Genomic DNA, 17,390 nt, shown 5'->3' on the forward strand with positions numbered 1-17,390 from the left:
GGCCCTGGCTCCAGCCCTGGCTCCAGCCCCAACCCCAGTCCCAGTCCCAGTCCCAGTCCCAGTCCCAGTCCCAGACCCAGCTACATGGCAAATGCAAAGCTCTAACTTTGGAGGACCCAAGGAACTTGGCACAGCTTTTCTCACCAGGTTTTATTCCTAGTAACTTGCATTTTAACAACTCTGTTAACACAGCCCATCGTACTATGAAATTCAAGTGGGATTTGCAAAGAACACTTACGGCCTAATACAATCCCGAAATTGTATCTTGGAATACAGTTTAATCACCTCATCAAGATTCAAGATTTAACTTTCCAAAACCATTTTTTAAAGTGCTGATTTAATTGCTGTTGTATTTAACTGACTTTCACACATGTGTTGTAAGCATTTCGCACATATGTAACCAAGTGAATTAGAGACTGAATTTCTAGAGAAATTTCTTAAGGGCCAAAAAATAAGAATGGGGATTTTATTTTACAGTCAAGATGCACAAGCCCTAGCTTGTCTGGCAACAAACAGACACACAGCCACATAAAGAACTGTCATTTGCAGCCCTGGAAAACTTTTTCTACCTGTTCATTTTCTCTCCAAGAATGAAAATGCATACTTGATCTGGGCCTTGGAAAGTGATTTCTATGCCGCAGCAGATGATGATGTTAGGCCAGGACCTGCCGTCAGGAAACTTGCAAACGATGATGACAGCCAGTGGTGCCTTCTGAGTCCCTTCCATTCCTTCGTATATTCTCATCACCTCCTCTCCCCTGGTCTACAACTAAAGCCTCAGAGGGAAGTTTCTGAAATGTACTGGTAAGCAGAAACCCACACTGGCTATCCAGAGCACTGCCACCAAGCCACGTGGTGCAAAGCAAGGAAGACAGATGCCCCCTCTAGGAAAACTGCCAGCAGAGCCTGAATGACCAGTGATCTCACTGCATGAGATGAAAACAGACCCACCGAACTAGCAAGGCCAATGTGACCAGTTACTTCCCCTAAGGGCTTTATTATTCCACAAAGCTTATTTTCACTTTATATCTGAATTTAAAAAAAAAAAAAATCAAGACATTCTCACCCCCGGGAAAACTACTCCAATGTTCATGAAATTTATTACATTTAAAAAGATTTTTAATATAAACCTATCGTGTGTCACAACCTATGAAATTAAACTCATTTTCCTTTTTCTTTCTTCCTATGCTTTGTTTTCTCCTGATGTTATAACAGGAAAGAGCACTGGGTGAAATGTCCAGAGGTCTGTATTCTAGTCTGGTCCTGCCAATAATGCTGGAAATCTTAGAAGGTCACCCCTCAAAGGCCACAGATGCTTTCTGAGCCACTTGCCCCACAAGGCTGCTGTGAGCTTCAGACAGGAACCATGTCTGTGAAGGTAACCAAAAACCCACCACGAGCGAGAGCAAAGGAAGGGAACTTCAAATGTTCCACAGGTATTTCACATGAAACATCACGTAGTTCTGATAAACTTAGTTACCTTTGACATTAACCATAACTTTGGCCTTCGAAAAGTTCACATTATTTTGGAATTAATTGCTGTATGTGCTTCCTGCAGTATTTATAGCCAATTACAAACACAATAACTTTCTCACCTAGGAATGACTTTCATGGGTATTATTCCATATTAAAATAGATTTAAACTATATGGGATCGGACCATCATTGAAACCATTTCAGAGCTAAGAAATCTGCCAGCATGTCCTTGTGTCCTGTCTTCTACTCTTGGACTATTCTTCCAGCCCAGCTCTGCTGATGCCGTGCTGGCTGTGGAGACCACGCAGCTCCTGAGAGCACGAAGCGCATGGGCGAGGAAATTAAGAACGAGCACACTTTAGAGACTGTGAGTTTTCTGAGGACGTTGTGGGGAAATTTTTCTTTCTTTTCTTTTTTTTTTTTTAAGCAAAGCTTCTTTTCAGATTTCCACACTTCATCATTAAAAATTATAATGATTTTCAAAATGTGTCTTTGGCAAAGAAGGTTATGTTTGGTCTGGTAAAAATCCTAGCAGCTTTCTCTTTTAACCAACAGCTCATCTAAAACCTTTTACTTAATCCAGAACATGAGAGAACTTACAATGAAGTTTAGTGGGTAGGAAACCCAAAATCAACTGATAGAAAACTAAGCTTTTCTTGGTTGGAGCCTGCATAATATCTTTCGCACTTATGTATATAACTACTCAGAGCAATGTCTGTGGAGTTGAATTCAAAATCTTCAAGTGCCAGGAACAACAATTGTGCTAGATTTGGTCCAAGAATATATATTGAGACTAGAAAGAGGGATTTTCTAAAAATCTGAGTGTTGTTTACTTTCTTAATATTGCTAATAAATGGAAATGCTACTGTGTGAAACCCTGGTACTTTTTTTCACATATACAATGAATATGAATGACTATGTCTTGTTAATTCTACATCACAGAGTAAGCAGTAAGGCTACCATCGAATAGTTAATAATCACCTGATAAAATACTTTTGTGCATTGATAAGGGCTATTTAAATACTTCTAACTCATTAATAATTTTATTTGGATTTCACTTCTCTGTTAAATATCTCTAATCCTGAATATTAGGCTTCTATTTGGGTTCATATCTCGAGAACATTTTGAATTGTCTTAATATTTGCTAATCATGTAAAGAATTCAAGTACCATATTTTCAAATTAAGTTTGCTTTTGTTTAAAGTCTTTCTTTTAAAAATATATGGACTCAGCTAAGCAATCTATATTTTATTGTATTGTAAGCAAATACAGAAAGAAGCTTTTAGAAAAAGTTACCATATATCAATTTTTTTTCAATAACATTAAAAAAAGTATAACCAGCCAAAAGCAAATTATCAACAAGATTGACATGTTGTAAGACTATGAATTTAGGAACTGGGTAGCTAAACCATATTATCTTCTTCAAGGGCTGCAGAGAAAAGATTAGCTTACTTTGATTTTCAGCAGCATGGTAGACTAAATCCTCTGAAAGACGCTCCTGATAAACACCATAATTGCTGGCTAAAATATTTTAAACTCTTTTTTAAAATGAATGACTGACCTGAAAAAAAGGCAAAGATCTTCAGAAGAAGAAAAATATGGGAATTAAATGAATACCAAAGTCAGCTCAATGAAACCACATAAGTATTGGAAGAACACGTAGGTGAGTTCCACTTTAACTTCAATATATAATAAGACTTTACTACTGTAACTCAAAATCTAGAAGCAATAAAACTGGGAGAAAGTATTTGTGACAGGTATCACAGATAAAGGACTGATATCTCTAATTCTAAAGAACTTTTAAATTTGGGGAGAAAAAAAGACCAAAAATTTTTAGAAAAATGGGAAAAACACAGACAATTCACAAAAGGAGATACAAAAATGGCTCTAAAGCATATAAAAAGATTTTTACCTTCACTCATAGTATGAAAAATGCAAATTAACGCTACACTGAAATGTGAGTATGACAACGTACTCTGTTGGCAAGACTGTGGGAAATAATTTTAGACATTGCTGGTGGAACTACAAAATGGGGAAAACCCTATATGGAGAGGAATTTGGCAGTATCTAACAAAACTATGTATGTATTTATCCTCCAACCCAGAAATCCCCTTGCTAGAAATTTACCTAGAAGATACACCTCCAACAATACAAAAATTAATATGCACAAACTATTCACGGTAGCATCATTTATAATTTAAAAATTTTGGAAACTACCTAAATATTCAAGCACAGGGGATTGTTTGAATAAGCTAATATACACAATGGAGTACTATGCAGGTATAAAAAAGAATGAAGGTAATCTCTATGGATTGCTGTGGAGTTATATCTAGGAAATATTATTAAGGGGGGGAAACAAAGTGCGAAAGCATGTGTATGTTATGCTACCTATTGTTAAAGAATGAAAGGAAAAGAAAATAAGAAAACATAGTACTTATCATTACAAAAAAAAAGAGGAACAGGATAGATTAACCAGAAAACAATAAAGTCTGTTATCAGTTAGGAGTAGGGATTATGAGAGGGATTGAAACTTCTTTCACTTTTGAAAGCAAATCATTATCCTACATATTCAAAAGGGAAATTAAACCAATAAGAAGAGGAACCAGGTGGAGAGGGGAGGGGGAACACCTAGAGCAGAAAGAAAAAAAAACAAATTTCAAAGGCCTTCATTTATCTTGCTTGCTGCTGCTCCCCTGTATAATTTTCTAGCCAAACGGTAAAATCTTTCCTCAGGTCTTGAGTATTTCAATGCTCATAATCACCAATATTTTGCTTATTACTATTTTTCTATCCTGGATGATCCTTGTTTTACTTCATTCTGATAAAAACTCTCATGTGGTTTATGGTGCTCAGCTCAGCAATAATCATTACAGGAAGGAAGTGATGGGTTGTGTCTGTTCTCCTGATAACGCTAGTTCTGTCAACATCTGCTATTGTCCAGCCACTCTGTACATAAGAATCGGGACAAAATGTTTGATTAGCTTTAAAAGTACACCTTGTCCTCCAAGACTAAGCCAACGAGGGTAAAGTCATTTTATTGAACAAAAGTGTCCCATGGTCAAGAGAAATTAGTACTCCCAGCAGTGAGCCACATTCCTCTTTGTTTACATCTAATGTTATGACTACTTAGAGCGCTAGAAAAAAATTTTGTGTTCTAGAACAGAAAGCAACTTTTAAAAGTAGCACAAAGTAAACAAGGAGAAAACTATCAGAGAATCATCTCAAGAAGTCAGCTTCGACTCAAGAAGTTATCCCCTTAAAGTATAAGCTTAGAAAGTTAAAAGAAGGCCCATGCAAATACAAAATAAACATAAGTCCAAGATTTAATACGTTTATTTTACTGAAGTTATTAATTCATAAGGGAACAATCAGATATTAAGACCAGCTCAAAGAAAAATTTGAATACACATGTTTATATATATGTGTGTATACATAAATACATATACATGGAATTTATATTTCTGAAATATCTTTGGAAGGTTGAAACTGATTTGCTAATAGATGTAAAACCAATTAATATTCGAAAGCTCAATAAGCTACTAATGTTTAGGCTTTTCTTTTTGACGGACAGAAAACCATGTTACCTCTTCCAAACAAAATTTATTTGCATTAGTTTCTATGGACAATAATCATATGTGCTACATCAGTTTTTTATGTTACCTTCTACCTCTGCAGAAAGTCCACAGAAACTCAGTGAAAAGAGTACACCTGTTTACAATCAGACAACCTCCCAAATGTACACTAGGTAACATCCAGCACTCCACAGAAGGGACATACATAAATCTCCTTTGCCATTTCAATGTCTTGGACGACTTTTCCTAAGTAACACTCCACAGACACATATAAGAAGGTAAAAAGAAGCCAGGGTGGTCCCCAGTTAGATTATGGCCACAGAATGGAAAAAGAAAAAGGGCAAAGTTAAAGCTGATGCCCTTCCCTTTCACTGAGGCTTAGAGTCTTGACACACAAAAGCAAGGATTGCCTTCTTTCTGTTTTCTGCTGTCTTTCCTACCTTGCTGACTGGAATGCAGAATGCCCACTTGACGGTGGGAGAAGAGCCAAAAGAAAACACCAGGAACCAAAGTGGATCAGCTATTATTTCAATAGCATCATAAATGTTACTTTAAAATCCTGGAGTGGATTTACGACACCAATGACCCAGTCCAGATGAGTGGCAACATAGCTGACTCTATCTGCAGCTGCACTTAGAGCTAATGCTTTTCTTTTAAAACGCTGTTTTTTTAATTCGTTCATCTGTTCGCTTAATGATGTTAACATTTGGAAATTTTATTTTGCTAATTACTTTGAGTAAAAGAAGCGTGATGCATAAAACATCAAATAGAAAAATGTATTACTTTGGAAATGAATATGATATTCAGAGTCAGCATAGGTCAGAAATAATAGTGAGTGAGAGAGTTTCCAAATTCGAATCATCACTTTGAACTGAACTTACGAAGAACAACAAAAACTTATCTGAACTGACTGAAGAGCACTGGGCCCTTCAGTGCAATCAATGGTGATGAAAACAAACTTTCATCTGTGGGCAGGTAGAATCAGATGCAGAAAATCCATATGCCTCTGTAGTAAAGGTATTTTCTCATCAAAACCTCAAGTACAAGTAAGGTGACAAAGCAAAGGAAGAAGTTTTCAATGAAAATCAAAGCTACTTTCCTTCAAGAGAAAACCACTGGGTAGATGCAGTTGGTGGGGAGGGAGACTTACTCACTGGAGTCTCATTCACAGGAGCTTGGGAAAACAGGTGAAGTTGTCATGGAAACTGCCATCCTTCCAACATTTACCATTTATGCATAGCTTATAGATGCCCTTGCAAATTTTATTAAAAAAAAAAAAAACGTGAATTTCTTCTCCATAAAAGTACACAAATGCAATTTTTTAAATTTATTTTATTTCATTGAAAACTTATTTGTTCAATAACCTGGTATTGATATTACATAGTGGAGAGAACGTTGAATCGGCTCTGCCACTGACATAGGTGAGTTTACATAACCTCTGTGGGTCTCAGTTCCTCACCTGTAAAATGAGAGGGTTGGACTAACTGACCTCTATGTGCCCTTCCAGAACTACTATTGTATGTGTTCATGGCTGAAGGAAAATTCAGCATTCCTTAATGGAGGATCTTGCATTGGAATCAGGCAATCTTGGTGCAAGGGGTGGCTGGCCCCTTGACTCACTCTTTCTTCGCTCTTTCCTCCTGAGTTCTCCCTTATGTCTATGGTCCTTGGTTCATTCTTTGCAGCTACCATTATGCTGACTTCAGAAGGACTCTGCATATCCTCAGGTCCACAATGGACACAGTCTCTTACCTTGGCTCTCCTGAATAACACTTAGATGTGGCTTAAAATATACAAAGAGAGCATCACACCTCTAGAATAAGTTGGCTTATAAGCTATGACTTACTCATTCTCACTTTGTGATCCACTATGCTCCACTCAGTTTAGGTCTCATCCAGAGATAACAAGACAACCTTGAACACTCTTTACCCATAAATGTCCTTATAGAAACATAGACTTCTCATAATTCAGGCTCAGAGAAGGTAAGAAAGGCCCAGTTATTTCTTTTATCAACTGAATTCCTCTTTACAGTTGTTCTGACCTTACGTTTGCCTCTTATCTATATGATCGACACCAAGAATAAACTTTTGAAAAGACCTTACCCTACCCTCACCCAATCTCCAATCCAAGAGTCATGCCTTGGAAGGACTTAGTATGATATTTATATTATATTAGAACACAACACAGAAACCTCAGCACTGAAATAATACAGTGGAAAAAATACATATAGAAATAGACCGATACTATAGATTTTGGTAATTGCTATAGTACAGATGTATTAATCAAGATTAGAGTTGGTGCATATAAGAGAAAATCTAACTAAGGGCAGATTAAGCACAATAAATAAACCTCTCTCAAGCGAAAGAAATTCAGAGGTCCAAAGTCCAAGGCTGTTAGGGCAGCTTTACAGCATCAATCTCTAATTCTTCCTTCATTCTGCCTCACCATCTCTGATGTGTGGTGTTCATGCTCAAGGGAGCCTCGTGGTCCAAGATGGATGCTAGAGCTCCAGCCAATACATCCATATTCCAGTCAGCATGTAAAGACAGAAAGGGCCGGTGCCAGCTGTCTCCTCCATTCGAGAAGATTTCTTGGCAGTCCCACTCAGCATCTATTTGTATTTCATTGGCCAGAGATTGATTAATTAGTCACAATAAGTTTGGGAACTGGGTGTATCGTCACTCCAAATAAAATGAAGATTCTTTCATGAGGGAAGGAGGGGAGAACGGATATTGGATTGACAGTAAATTAGCCATCTCTGCTTCATCAGGTGCATACAAAGTACAGTAGAAACTCTGGAGGAGAATGCCTGAGGCAGGCAGGAAAGGTTTCGCAGAAGAGGTTTGGAATTTGAGCTAAAACGAAAGGAACAAAAGGTATTAACTAGCCTCCCAGTTGGTGAAAAACATCCTAAGCCACACAGATAGGATGTGTAAAGACAGAAGAATCAGAATACAACTTGTAAAGAATCTCTAGATAGACTCCTGGAGGGGTAAGATAAGGCCAGAATGGAATATTAGGGCCAGCTCATGAAGACCTTGCATGCTGGATAGAGGAGTGTGGGTTTTAAGACGGAGCTGATGAGCAATTTTAAGCATGAAAGTGACACAGTCTGATTTTCACAACTGAAAGATCATTCAGCATTTACACTAGGAAATGTTCATCAGTGAGCTGTGCAAGGAGAATTCTGTCTCACCCTAAGTGGCTCATCCCAATAGTCACTAACAGATGAGATGCTAAGGACATCTCTGGTGATAGGAGGGACAGAAGGAGGAGCAAAGCAAATAACTGGGCTAAAATCACTTTCAAAAACTTTGCAAAGACAAAACGCACACACATTATAAACACATTCCAAATCTGTGTAAGTTTTCAGGGAATCTTGGGGCTTGAATACACATAAAAACTGTATTCAAGCCCCCAAAATTAAGGTGGATAAAAAAGTAACAGATTTAATTCTCATCTATTCTTTTGTTATGCCTTTTATAGATCAGTCTCCCCCAGGACCACTTAAATTCTATCTCACTCTTAACATAAAAAATTGGAGAGCCAATTTTTTAATCAAAAGTCATTTTTAGGATCAAAGAGAAACATATTTCTAGGTGGATAGTATGTTAGTTATATCTCGAAGCATCATGTGGTGAGGGGTATTCAACTACAATTAGAGATGATATTCACTGAAATTCTCAAAAAAAAAAAAAAATCAAATGCCTCCAAATCAGGGGAGGAAAATTGAATCTTTTTTCTCCCAGGATATTTTTCTCAAGTACTAGCGGAAGTGCTAATGAGAGACAGGCCTCCTTGCCATTCAGTGACAAATGTAATAGGTTACATGAAACCACAGAAAATGAGTCTATTTAAAAATGTCAGATACAACACTAAAGGAAAACTCAGTCTTGTATTTTTTCCTCTTGATCATGGCCTAATGGAGACAATTCAGAAATGATTTCTTCTGAACTTGGTGATATTCATGATTGAAATAGTGTTGCTAATGATAACAATGTGTAGAATTATTACATGGAAAGTACCAATAATGCAAATCATATGGTCTGTAGCTACAGTTTCCTGGCAAATTATTTTTGCCTAGGCATATTTGATTACTCAGAGATTAGCATACTAAACGCAGATTTGTTCTAACATATAGAGAATTGGGGATATAAGAACAAAAGTAGACAATTAACCAAATTTTCACTTATGCCAGCTTTGCCACATAAAATAATGACAATGTATGGCAAGGGGTATTGAACCAAAAATACTATTTTCAAATATTTTTGGCATCTTATGTTTCTTGTGCTTAGATCTATCAATAGTGTTTTATAAGACATATATTAAAATAATTGCAAAATTATATGAACACGTGTTAAAACAAAGGCACAATTCTTAAGATGCATATTTTAAAATATCTCATAAATACTACCTGACATCTTGATTATACTTTCAAGAAAAAAATTAGAATATGTTCTTTTTCTTATTTAGAAGGATTTTTTAAACTATCTTCATATCTCATAATGTTTATACATCTGATGGTTACAGGAGACTATTTTTTTTCTTCTGTAAGCGACAACATTTATAAAGATATATTATGCTGCTATGATTACAAGTCATTTCCACTGGTTTTAAGGAGTAATTAAGTTAAGATTAATTTCTTGCTCCCGTTACATGTCCTTCGCTGGTTGGTTCCACTCTATTCCATGTCTTCTTCATTCTGAAACCCTGGACAAAGGAATAAGCCCCAATATGGAGCATACTGATCTTGGGGCAGAGAATAAAGGGGAATGACAGAATTCCACAATGGCCGAATCCCACAACAGGTCACCTGTTAACATTCCATTGTCCAAAACAAGCTACATGGCCAAGCTTGATATCGATGAAGCACAAAATACAATCTCTCAGTGGGAAGGGCAGAAAATTATTGGAAATAATTTTATTGCTTAAGAGACTCCCCAAAAACATATTTATCCAAACAATAGATCATTCAACTATCTTCTTCACAGAACAATAGATCTCTCAACTGGGCAAATCTACTTGATTATTATCAAATGACTTTACTCATCAGTACATCAGACATGATACAAACAAAGGGAAAGAGGAAATTTCATAACTGAAAAATTTCTATTTACAAATAAGACTCAAGTTGGGAAAAAAAAAAAAGGATACCAAGGAAAGCAGAAGGGAAGAATCATATATAAAAAAACATTCAACAATAAATTTAAAAAATATATATGAAAAACTATTATGTTAATCCAAGAACTCCTTCTTTGAAGAAAACTTTAAAGTATATCATCATTAACCTTTAGGTCATCTTATCAAGTGGGGAAATGAGAGCTACCACAAGAGTACAAAGTTGGAATAATGGAATAATCACAGATATAGAGGAAACTGAAATATTCATAAGTGACTACTTTGTTCAACTCTAAGCAAATAAACTTGAGAACCTGAATTAAGAAGATGGTTTTTAGAAAAATATAAATTATTGATAGTTCTAATACTATTTAAATTATTCCAGAGCATAGAAAATAAAAAGAAGTTAAACTTATAAATTCTTTTTATGAAGCTAGTCTATTATTGGCAACAAAAACTTTAAAAGAAAGCCACAAATTAATCCTACTTACAAATATCAGTATAAAAGTCTACGTAAAATATTAGTCAATAGAGTATAGCAGTATATTAACGTAATATTTTATGATTATTTATGTCTTGAGGAAATTCCCAAAATAGTACCCTTCATCTCCAACTTGGTTCTGAAACAACTGAGAAGTAAAACTAGGAATAGAGCATATAGAGACCAAAACATCATCTTGATTTTTGATAAAGGCTATATTAGGGTCCATAGGTAGAATGCAAGTCAAAAGGGCCTGCAAAGTGAACCGCTAAGACTTACCCACTTAGATGCAGTGTTCTACGGGGTGAAGACTTGTCCAGGTTACATCATGGAGGAGCAAAGACCTCCTACTCCCTGTGGGAGCCTAGCTCCAAGAAGAAGAAAGACAATAGTTAAACATGTTTATTCTTCTAAAATGTAAATACCAACTAAGTCACTCTATTCCACCCCCACCACCCCCCGCGAGGCAGAGTAAGAAAAGGATCATTGAGTCCAGGAATGTTAAAATAATTGAGGTCCCTCGCCATAGAAATAAATAATAGGAGTGAGAAATGTATTCTAACTTGTTGCTTTTGTTGGTTTTTTTTTTAAATTCACTTGGTTTGACCATTAATGCCTATAGTCTAAATGCCTCGAGAGAGAGACCTGTTGGGAGAGTCTTGCTCCTACCCTCAGGGGCCTGCTCCACCAACAACTGCTCTCTGGCTGTCCTTCTCAGACCACTGATAGAAAGATGGATTTGCCCGGAAGAAATGGCTCAAAAGAGTACACTATTTAACAGATCCAAGGCTATGCTGTGATTCATGCTCAAGGCTGAAATTTTATTTTTTCTAAATTGTATTTTCTATTTTGAATTTTGTCCTTGCTGTGCTGTCTAAAACAGACTATCAGAGGTTCTGCAATGAGATTAAATGGCAGCATTAAGGTACTCCGATGGTAAAATGTTAACACGGATTGTTGCCTTAGAAGCCTCACATGAGGATACAGTCAGCTAAATTTATTTTAAAGAAACTGAATATAGATTGGATATTAAGATATTAAAGTTATTGTTAATTTTGTGAGGTGTGACAATGGTATTGTTCTTTTTCATAAAGTTCTTATCTGTTAAGAAATTCATACTGAATTATTTGAGTTAAAATAATATGACACCTGGAATTGTAAATATTCCAGCAGAAAAACAAACAAAAATTGGTTATGGGAACATTTGTAGAGGTATTAAGTGTTAGTTTGTAGATATGTTTAGCTTATCTCAAAAACCTAGGAGTCTAATTCTACCTAGGCAAGTTAGAACAGTGACATTTGAGTGTTGAAACATGTAGGAATTTTCTGAGCTAATGGGGCAGGATTACCAGGGAAAATAACAACATTCTAGGCAGAGGACATGAGACACATAAGGGCACAGAGGTTTGAAAAAGGATGTTGAAATAGACCTGAAGAAGCTTGGAGCAATTCTTCAGTAAGAACTGTACATACCCCAGTGATAAGATCTGAGCTGAAAGCATCATTAGTCCTGATTGTGCAGAGTTGAGAGTAGAGTCAGCTTTTCTCTACTGAGTCATACCATTTCAGACCATTTTACATATTTTGTTAAATTAACCTACTCATTTAGAATGCCATTTTTTTCTCTCCTTTATGCAGACACTAGCCATCTTTTAAGGCAGGACTCAAGAACTCCTTTCAGTGGAAAGCTCTCCTTACCCAATTTATAGGTCACTAAATCTCCCCTCTTCTGACCTTTAAGACCCTGTGATTCAATAAGAGCACTTGAAGATGAGCCTTCTACAAGATCCAGACAGTTTTCTGTGGGCTGATCTCATCCCCTCAGCTACAAGGGGTTATCTTGAACCAAGCTTAGTGCAACGCTTAAAGTATTACAAGACTCACCATGAGGGATATGTCCCCAAACATAAGGAGAGTACTAGATGGGGACAGCCAAACGTTCACACATCTTTGGGGTTGATATCTCAGTTTTACCATCGGGCGGAGGGAGGTCCAAAAAAAGAAAACAGAATGTGGTTCCCTGCCCTCTATGAAATGTTGCAAAAATGGATGATGCCAGAAGTAAAAGTTGAGATATTGTAATAATACTGGAAATTCAATATTTCTTTTACATTTTTCTTTAACCCTGTCAATTTCGATTAAGGATTCTAAAGAAAACCAAGAATGAAAGTGGGATCTAAGACTAGATTTGAACTCTTTGCTACTGATGTGACTACATTTTGGTTTTTAAGAATTAGACTATGAAAAGACAGGCAAGCATGAGACTCTTTTAAAGGTATCTAGATCCAAGAAAACAAAAGTCGAACACAAAAATTATGTCAGAGAAACAGAATAGCAAACATTTTAGATCCTCTGCTGTGTGGTACCCAGCACTGTGGAGAGCAACCTCTCTGTTGGATAATTCACAGAGAGTGAAATCATAGGCTGGGGCCTTATTAAGGTTTCTCTGAAAGTTCAAAACAAATATGTTATTCTGGTTGGTTTGGGCTGAAAAAAGAATTTCTTTGCAATTTTTAAGGTCACAACATAATGTATTTTTAAACTTTAAACTTTATAAACTAATACACATGGCTAAGCTCAAAGAAAGCCAAACATTTGAGGAAAACATAAATTAGTTGAGTCAATTAGCTTTCTCTCTGCCAAGACTGCTTGTCAAAAAGTCACATCAAACAGGAATAGTCAGCAAACAGTGGTGCAGTGAACAGAGGTGCAGTGAAGGGGGAAATAGGCTTCTGTCATGGTTGGTGGAAATAAGAGAAGTCATTGTATTTTGGCAACAGCTAGAATTCTGAAGCTTGAAACCTACCTAGCTAATATTATTCACTTGTTTGCAAAAGAGATATACGGTCTAAGCTTTTATTTAGTTGGCATATTAGTTTCCTATTGTTGCTGCAACAATTTACCAAAAATTTAGCCACTTAAAATAACACAAATATGTTATCTTACAGTTCTGGAGGTAAGAACTTCAAAATCGGCTTCAGTGGGCTAAAGTCAAGATGGTGGCAGGCCTGTGTTCCTTCTAGAAAGTCTAGGGGATAATCTGTTTCCTTGCTTTTTCTAGCAATTGCCTGGTTGCCTGCATTTTCAGTTTGTGGCCCCTTCCTCTATCTTCAAGACAGAAGCATAGCAACTTCTGATATTTCTCTCTCTCTCTCTCTCTCTCTCTCTCTCTCTCTCTCTCTCTCTCTTTCTCCCCCCCACCCCTGACTATTGCTTCCATCATCATTTTTTTCTCTCCCTCTACTTCCATGGTCATATTATTGTCTCTTACTCTGGCCCTCCTGCTTCCCTCTTATACAGACTCATGTGATTATATTGGGCCCACCTGGATAATTCAGGAAAATCTTCCCATCTCAAGATCCTTAGCACATCCACAAAGTCTTTTTTGTCATGTAATGTAGCATATTCGCAGTTTCCAAAAATTAGGACATGGACCTCTTTGGAGGGTCATTATTTAGTCTACAAGAGTTGGATACATAGATGACAAGGAAAGACACTTTCTGAAAAATTCCATTCTTATTTTATTGGAGAATACAAAGTCTCCATTAAAAAAATAAGAGGGAATGATTTGTAAAAGTACTGTAGCACTATACTTAGCCCACAAAAACCTTGCTAAAAAGAGCAATTATTTTCTAAGTAACCCAATAAAATGGGAACATACCGTACTCTAAAGGAATATTCGTCTGTAGCTAGTCCCAATCTCTATTTTGTTTTTAATTTATAGAGATAGTTGAACAACATCTCCCATATTTTTCTCATCCTCAATGTACCCTGCAATGCCACTAAAAGTTCCTTTATGGTGTGGTTTTACTGAAGAGGACTAATGGATCACATTGATGTATTAAAACAAAAACATTTGAAGTTGCAGTTACATTATATGTGGTGAATGACCTTGAAAGTCTTAAAAGAATTTTTTCTTATATCTTTGCCCTTTTTTTTCTTTTTCTTCCTCTTGTTCCTTTTTACATAATCTTCAATCTACATATCCTAGTTCAAAGGGTGTCTAAACCAAGAGTTTCAACTTTCTATGTAATGGAATAATAAGACAGGAACATATTTTACTAATATGCAGGTCTTTCTAACATTCTCATAACATCCACCAGAAATATTTTTTTCTATCGTGAAAATCCAAGCATTACCTATTTCTCTGTCTCACTATCATTGCTATTGTGGGCCCTCCATCTCTCCTGCAAAGTGTCCCCAACTACTCTCTTACCTCCACTAAATGGTCCCTAATAATTGTAGCAGTTTCTAGGACTTGTCTTCAAGGGTCCCTGCATAGTTGATCCGGGCCTTATCAAAAATGCAACCATCTTTCCTCTCTTCCTCTTCAGTGATGTTCTCATGAAATGGCACAAGGCTCTGACACTATCTCCACTGCAACTTCCTCTCTATATGTGCTGCACATGGTTGACAGTCCCCTGAAATCATTTCATGTCCATGGGACACTGCACAGAGGCTTCTCTTCTCAACAAGAGGCAGATTTCTTTGGTACCATATTCTGTCACAGTGGTTCCTGAGGAGCACTGCCTTGGGATTCAAAAACTTCTCATGGATTTTGTGGGAAAGTGACTTCTGCTTCCTGCTATAATCCTTCTCTCCCTGGGACTCAGAGATGAGTCCATATGAATTGGGCAAAAAAGGGGCCATTTATCTGAGACCATCATCTTCGACAGTCCTCAAGCTTCTTTTTGCCTTCTACACCTACGTAAAACATTTAGCACAAAACTCGGCACGTAGTAAATGTCTGATAAATATTAACTGTTACTATTATCTGACAAAACTCTCTCTGGTCATTTACATTCCTTAGAGTTCCATAATTAGCCTGTTCTATATAAGCCTCGACTTATATTTTGAAGCTTTCTTTCCACAAATTATTCCTTGCCACCTAGTCATGAAGTTAAATAATCAGAAAACCCTGCATTACATTTTTTATATGTGTGGATATTGCTAGATCAGTGACACGTGTTGTCAGCCCCTGAATGCTTTTATAATAAATCCTGATGCCCCTGAAATAGGTCAGCCTCTGGCCAACAGCAAGTGAGGAAATGTGGCTGGCCCAACAATCACGTGATTGAGCTTAGCAGTGGATTCTTCAGCCTCAGTGGATCTTTGAGATGTCTGCAGCCCTGACCAACAGGCTTGGCTGCAACCTCATGAAAGACTATGAGCTACAGCTAGGCTGAACCCCCAAGATTGAACCTCCTTGGTTAATTTTTCTGGCACAAGCTTATTTAATGAAATCAGAGACATAAAACACTTGAGACAATCCATCATAAATGCATATACAAGAATTGGAAAAACTGCTGCATTAGTGAACCAGAGTCATTGGAATTTTTACACACACTGAATTGTGCATTAGTAATGAGGGACAACATCTTGAACACATCATGTACTGTCACTGTAATGTAATCACTCATTTATTTTGTCTATTTGTTTGTTTCCAGATTCTGTGGCCACATATTAATTCTGACCTCATTGGATTGCTGTGAGGATTAAAAATGAGTTACTTAATGAAAATCTCTTAGTACAGTAAGTAGGTTTTCTAAACTCATCGCGCTACTTATTATATTTAGGAAATAACACTGAAAAGGGGGAGAAGTTATAAACAAGAGGAACAGTGTACCTCTAACTGGTTCAATGGTGGTGCCTAGTACTGGAACGTTAAATACAAAAACAGTAAGGCTACTGTTCTATGTGTAAAAGAGATCCACTGATAATTTGCTGGTCTATTCGTCTACTTCTCTCCCTGGCTATAGAACTATGTCATATTCACGAGTGCATTTTTGGACAGATATATATCGACCACTTGATCTGTGTCAGGGGTGAACATGCAACAGTTCACCAGACATTGTGACCCTTGTCTTCATGTCGTCTGGGTGTGGTTAAGTTCAAAATACCTCCAGAAGAGACCTCGTGAGCATTTTGCTAAAGTTCCCAGTAGCAGAGGCTGGCTATATTAATGCTAATAAACAAAGTCAATTGAAAATCAACTTTCCTGTGTATGTGGCGAAGAGATAACTAACAGTAAAGGAGAACGAGAAAAATTAGCAGAAGGGAAACAAAAAGGGGAGAAATGGAGACTAGGGGGAGGGAGGGAGCTGGAAGTATATCAAAGATGACTGAAATTAGAGGGGGGTGAAATTCAAATTGAAGGATAGAGAAAGTTCCTGCACCGCTACACCCTCCCGGCGGTACAGCCGGATCCAGACCACACTCCACGAACCTGGGTCGAGCATCTTCGGTGCCGCGCGTCGTAAAGGCGTCGACTTCCCGGAGCGGCGCGCGGCGCGGCCCTGTGACGTCAGAGGGTCCGGGACTTCCGGTCCGGGGGAAGCCGTGCGAAAACCGTCACGTTACAGCCCGGTTTCTTCTTGGCGGACAGGTGAGGATCTTCCAGCGCTCGGGGTTACTTTACAAGGGGAAGGATGGCCGAGCAGGCACGCGGGAGCCGGAGCCCTTCCTCTCTCTGGATCCTCGCCGAGCCGGTGCCGCCCATGGCCAGACGGGGCGTAAATAACGGTGCTGCGACCACCCCGGGTCTGGAGCCACTTTGGCCGGTACCCGCTTTGGCTGCTGGCTCAGCGATCGCTCCTCTGAGCGGAGGAACGTACCATTTGTACTAAATGCAGCTCACCTGTGGGGCGTCTTATGATGTCCCGACTGAGGGAGTTGAGGACAGGATGGCCGGGGCAATGGCTGGGAAGAAGTGACAGGGAGAGGCCAACGTCTGAGCCGGTGACTC

General features: G+C 37.8%; 1 long non-coding RNA gene across 3 annotated transcripts in view; it reads right to left on the reverse strand.

Moving 5' to 3' along the window:
• LOC105289779 overlaps nucleotides 1-16,948 on the reverse strand; it is an 81,335-nt gene extending 64,387 nt beyond the window's left edge. For all 3 annotated transcript variants that reach the window (XR_895690.2, XR_002779467.1, XR_002779466.1), the window contains exons 1-2: nucleotides 16,872-16,948; nucleotides 10,925-11,009 (exon numbers count right to left, since the gene is read on the reverse strand). This is a non-coding gene — a long non-coding RNA (uncharacterized LOC105289779). The remainder of the gene's footprint in view (nucleotides 1-10,924; nucleotides 11,010-16,871) is intronic.
• Between the last annotated feature and the right edge of the window lie 442 nt (nucleotides 16,949-17,390).

Source organism: Pteropus vampyrus, unplaced genomic scaffold (genome assembly GCF_000151845.1).
Source record: "Pteropus vampyrus isolate Shadow unplaced genomic scaffold, Pvam_2.0 Scaffold28, whole genome shotgun sequence".
NCBI classification, from domain to species: domain Eukaryota; kingdom Metazoa; phylum Chordata; class Mammalia; order Chiroptera; family Pteropodidae; genus Pteropus; species Pteropus vampyrus.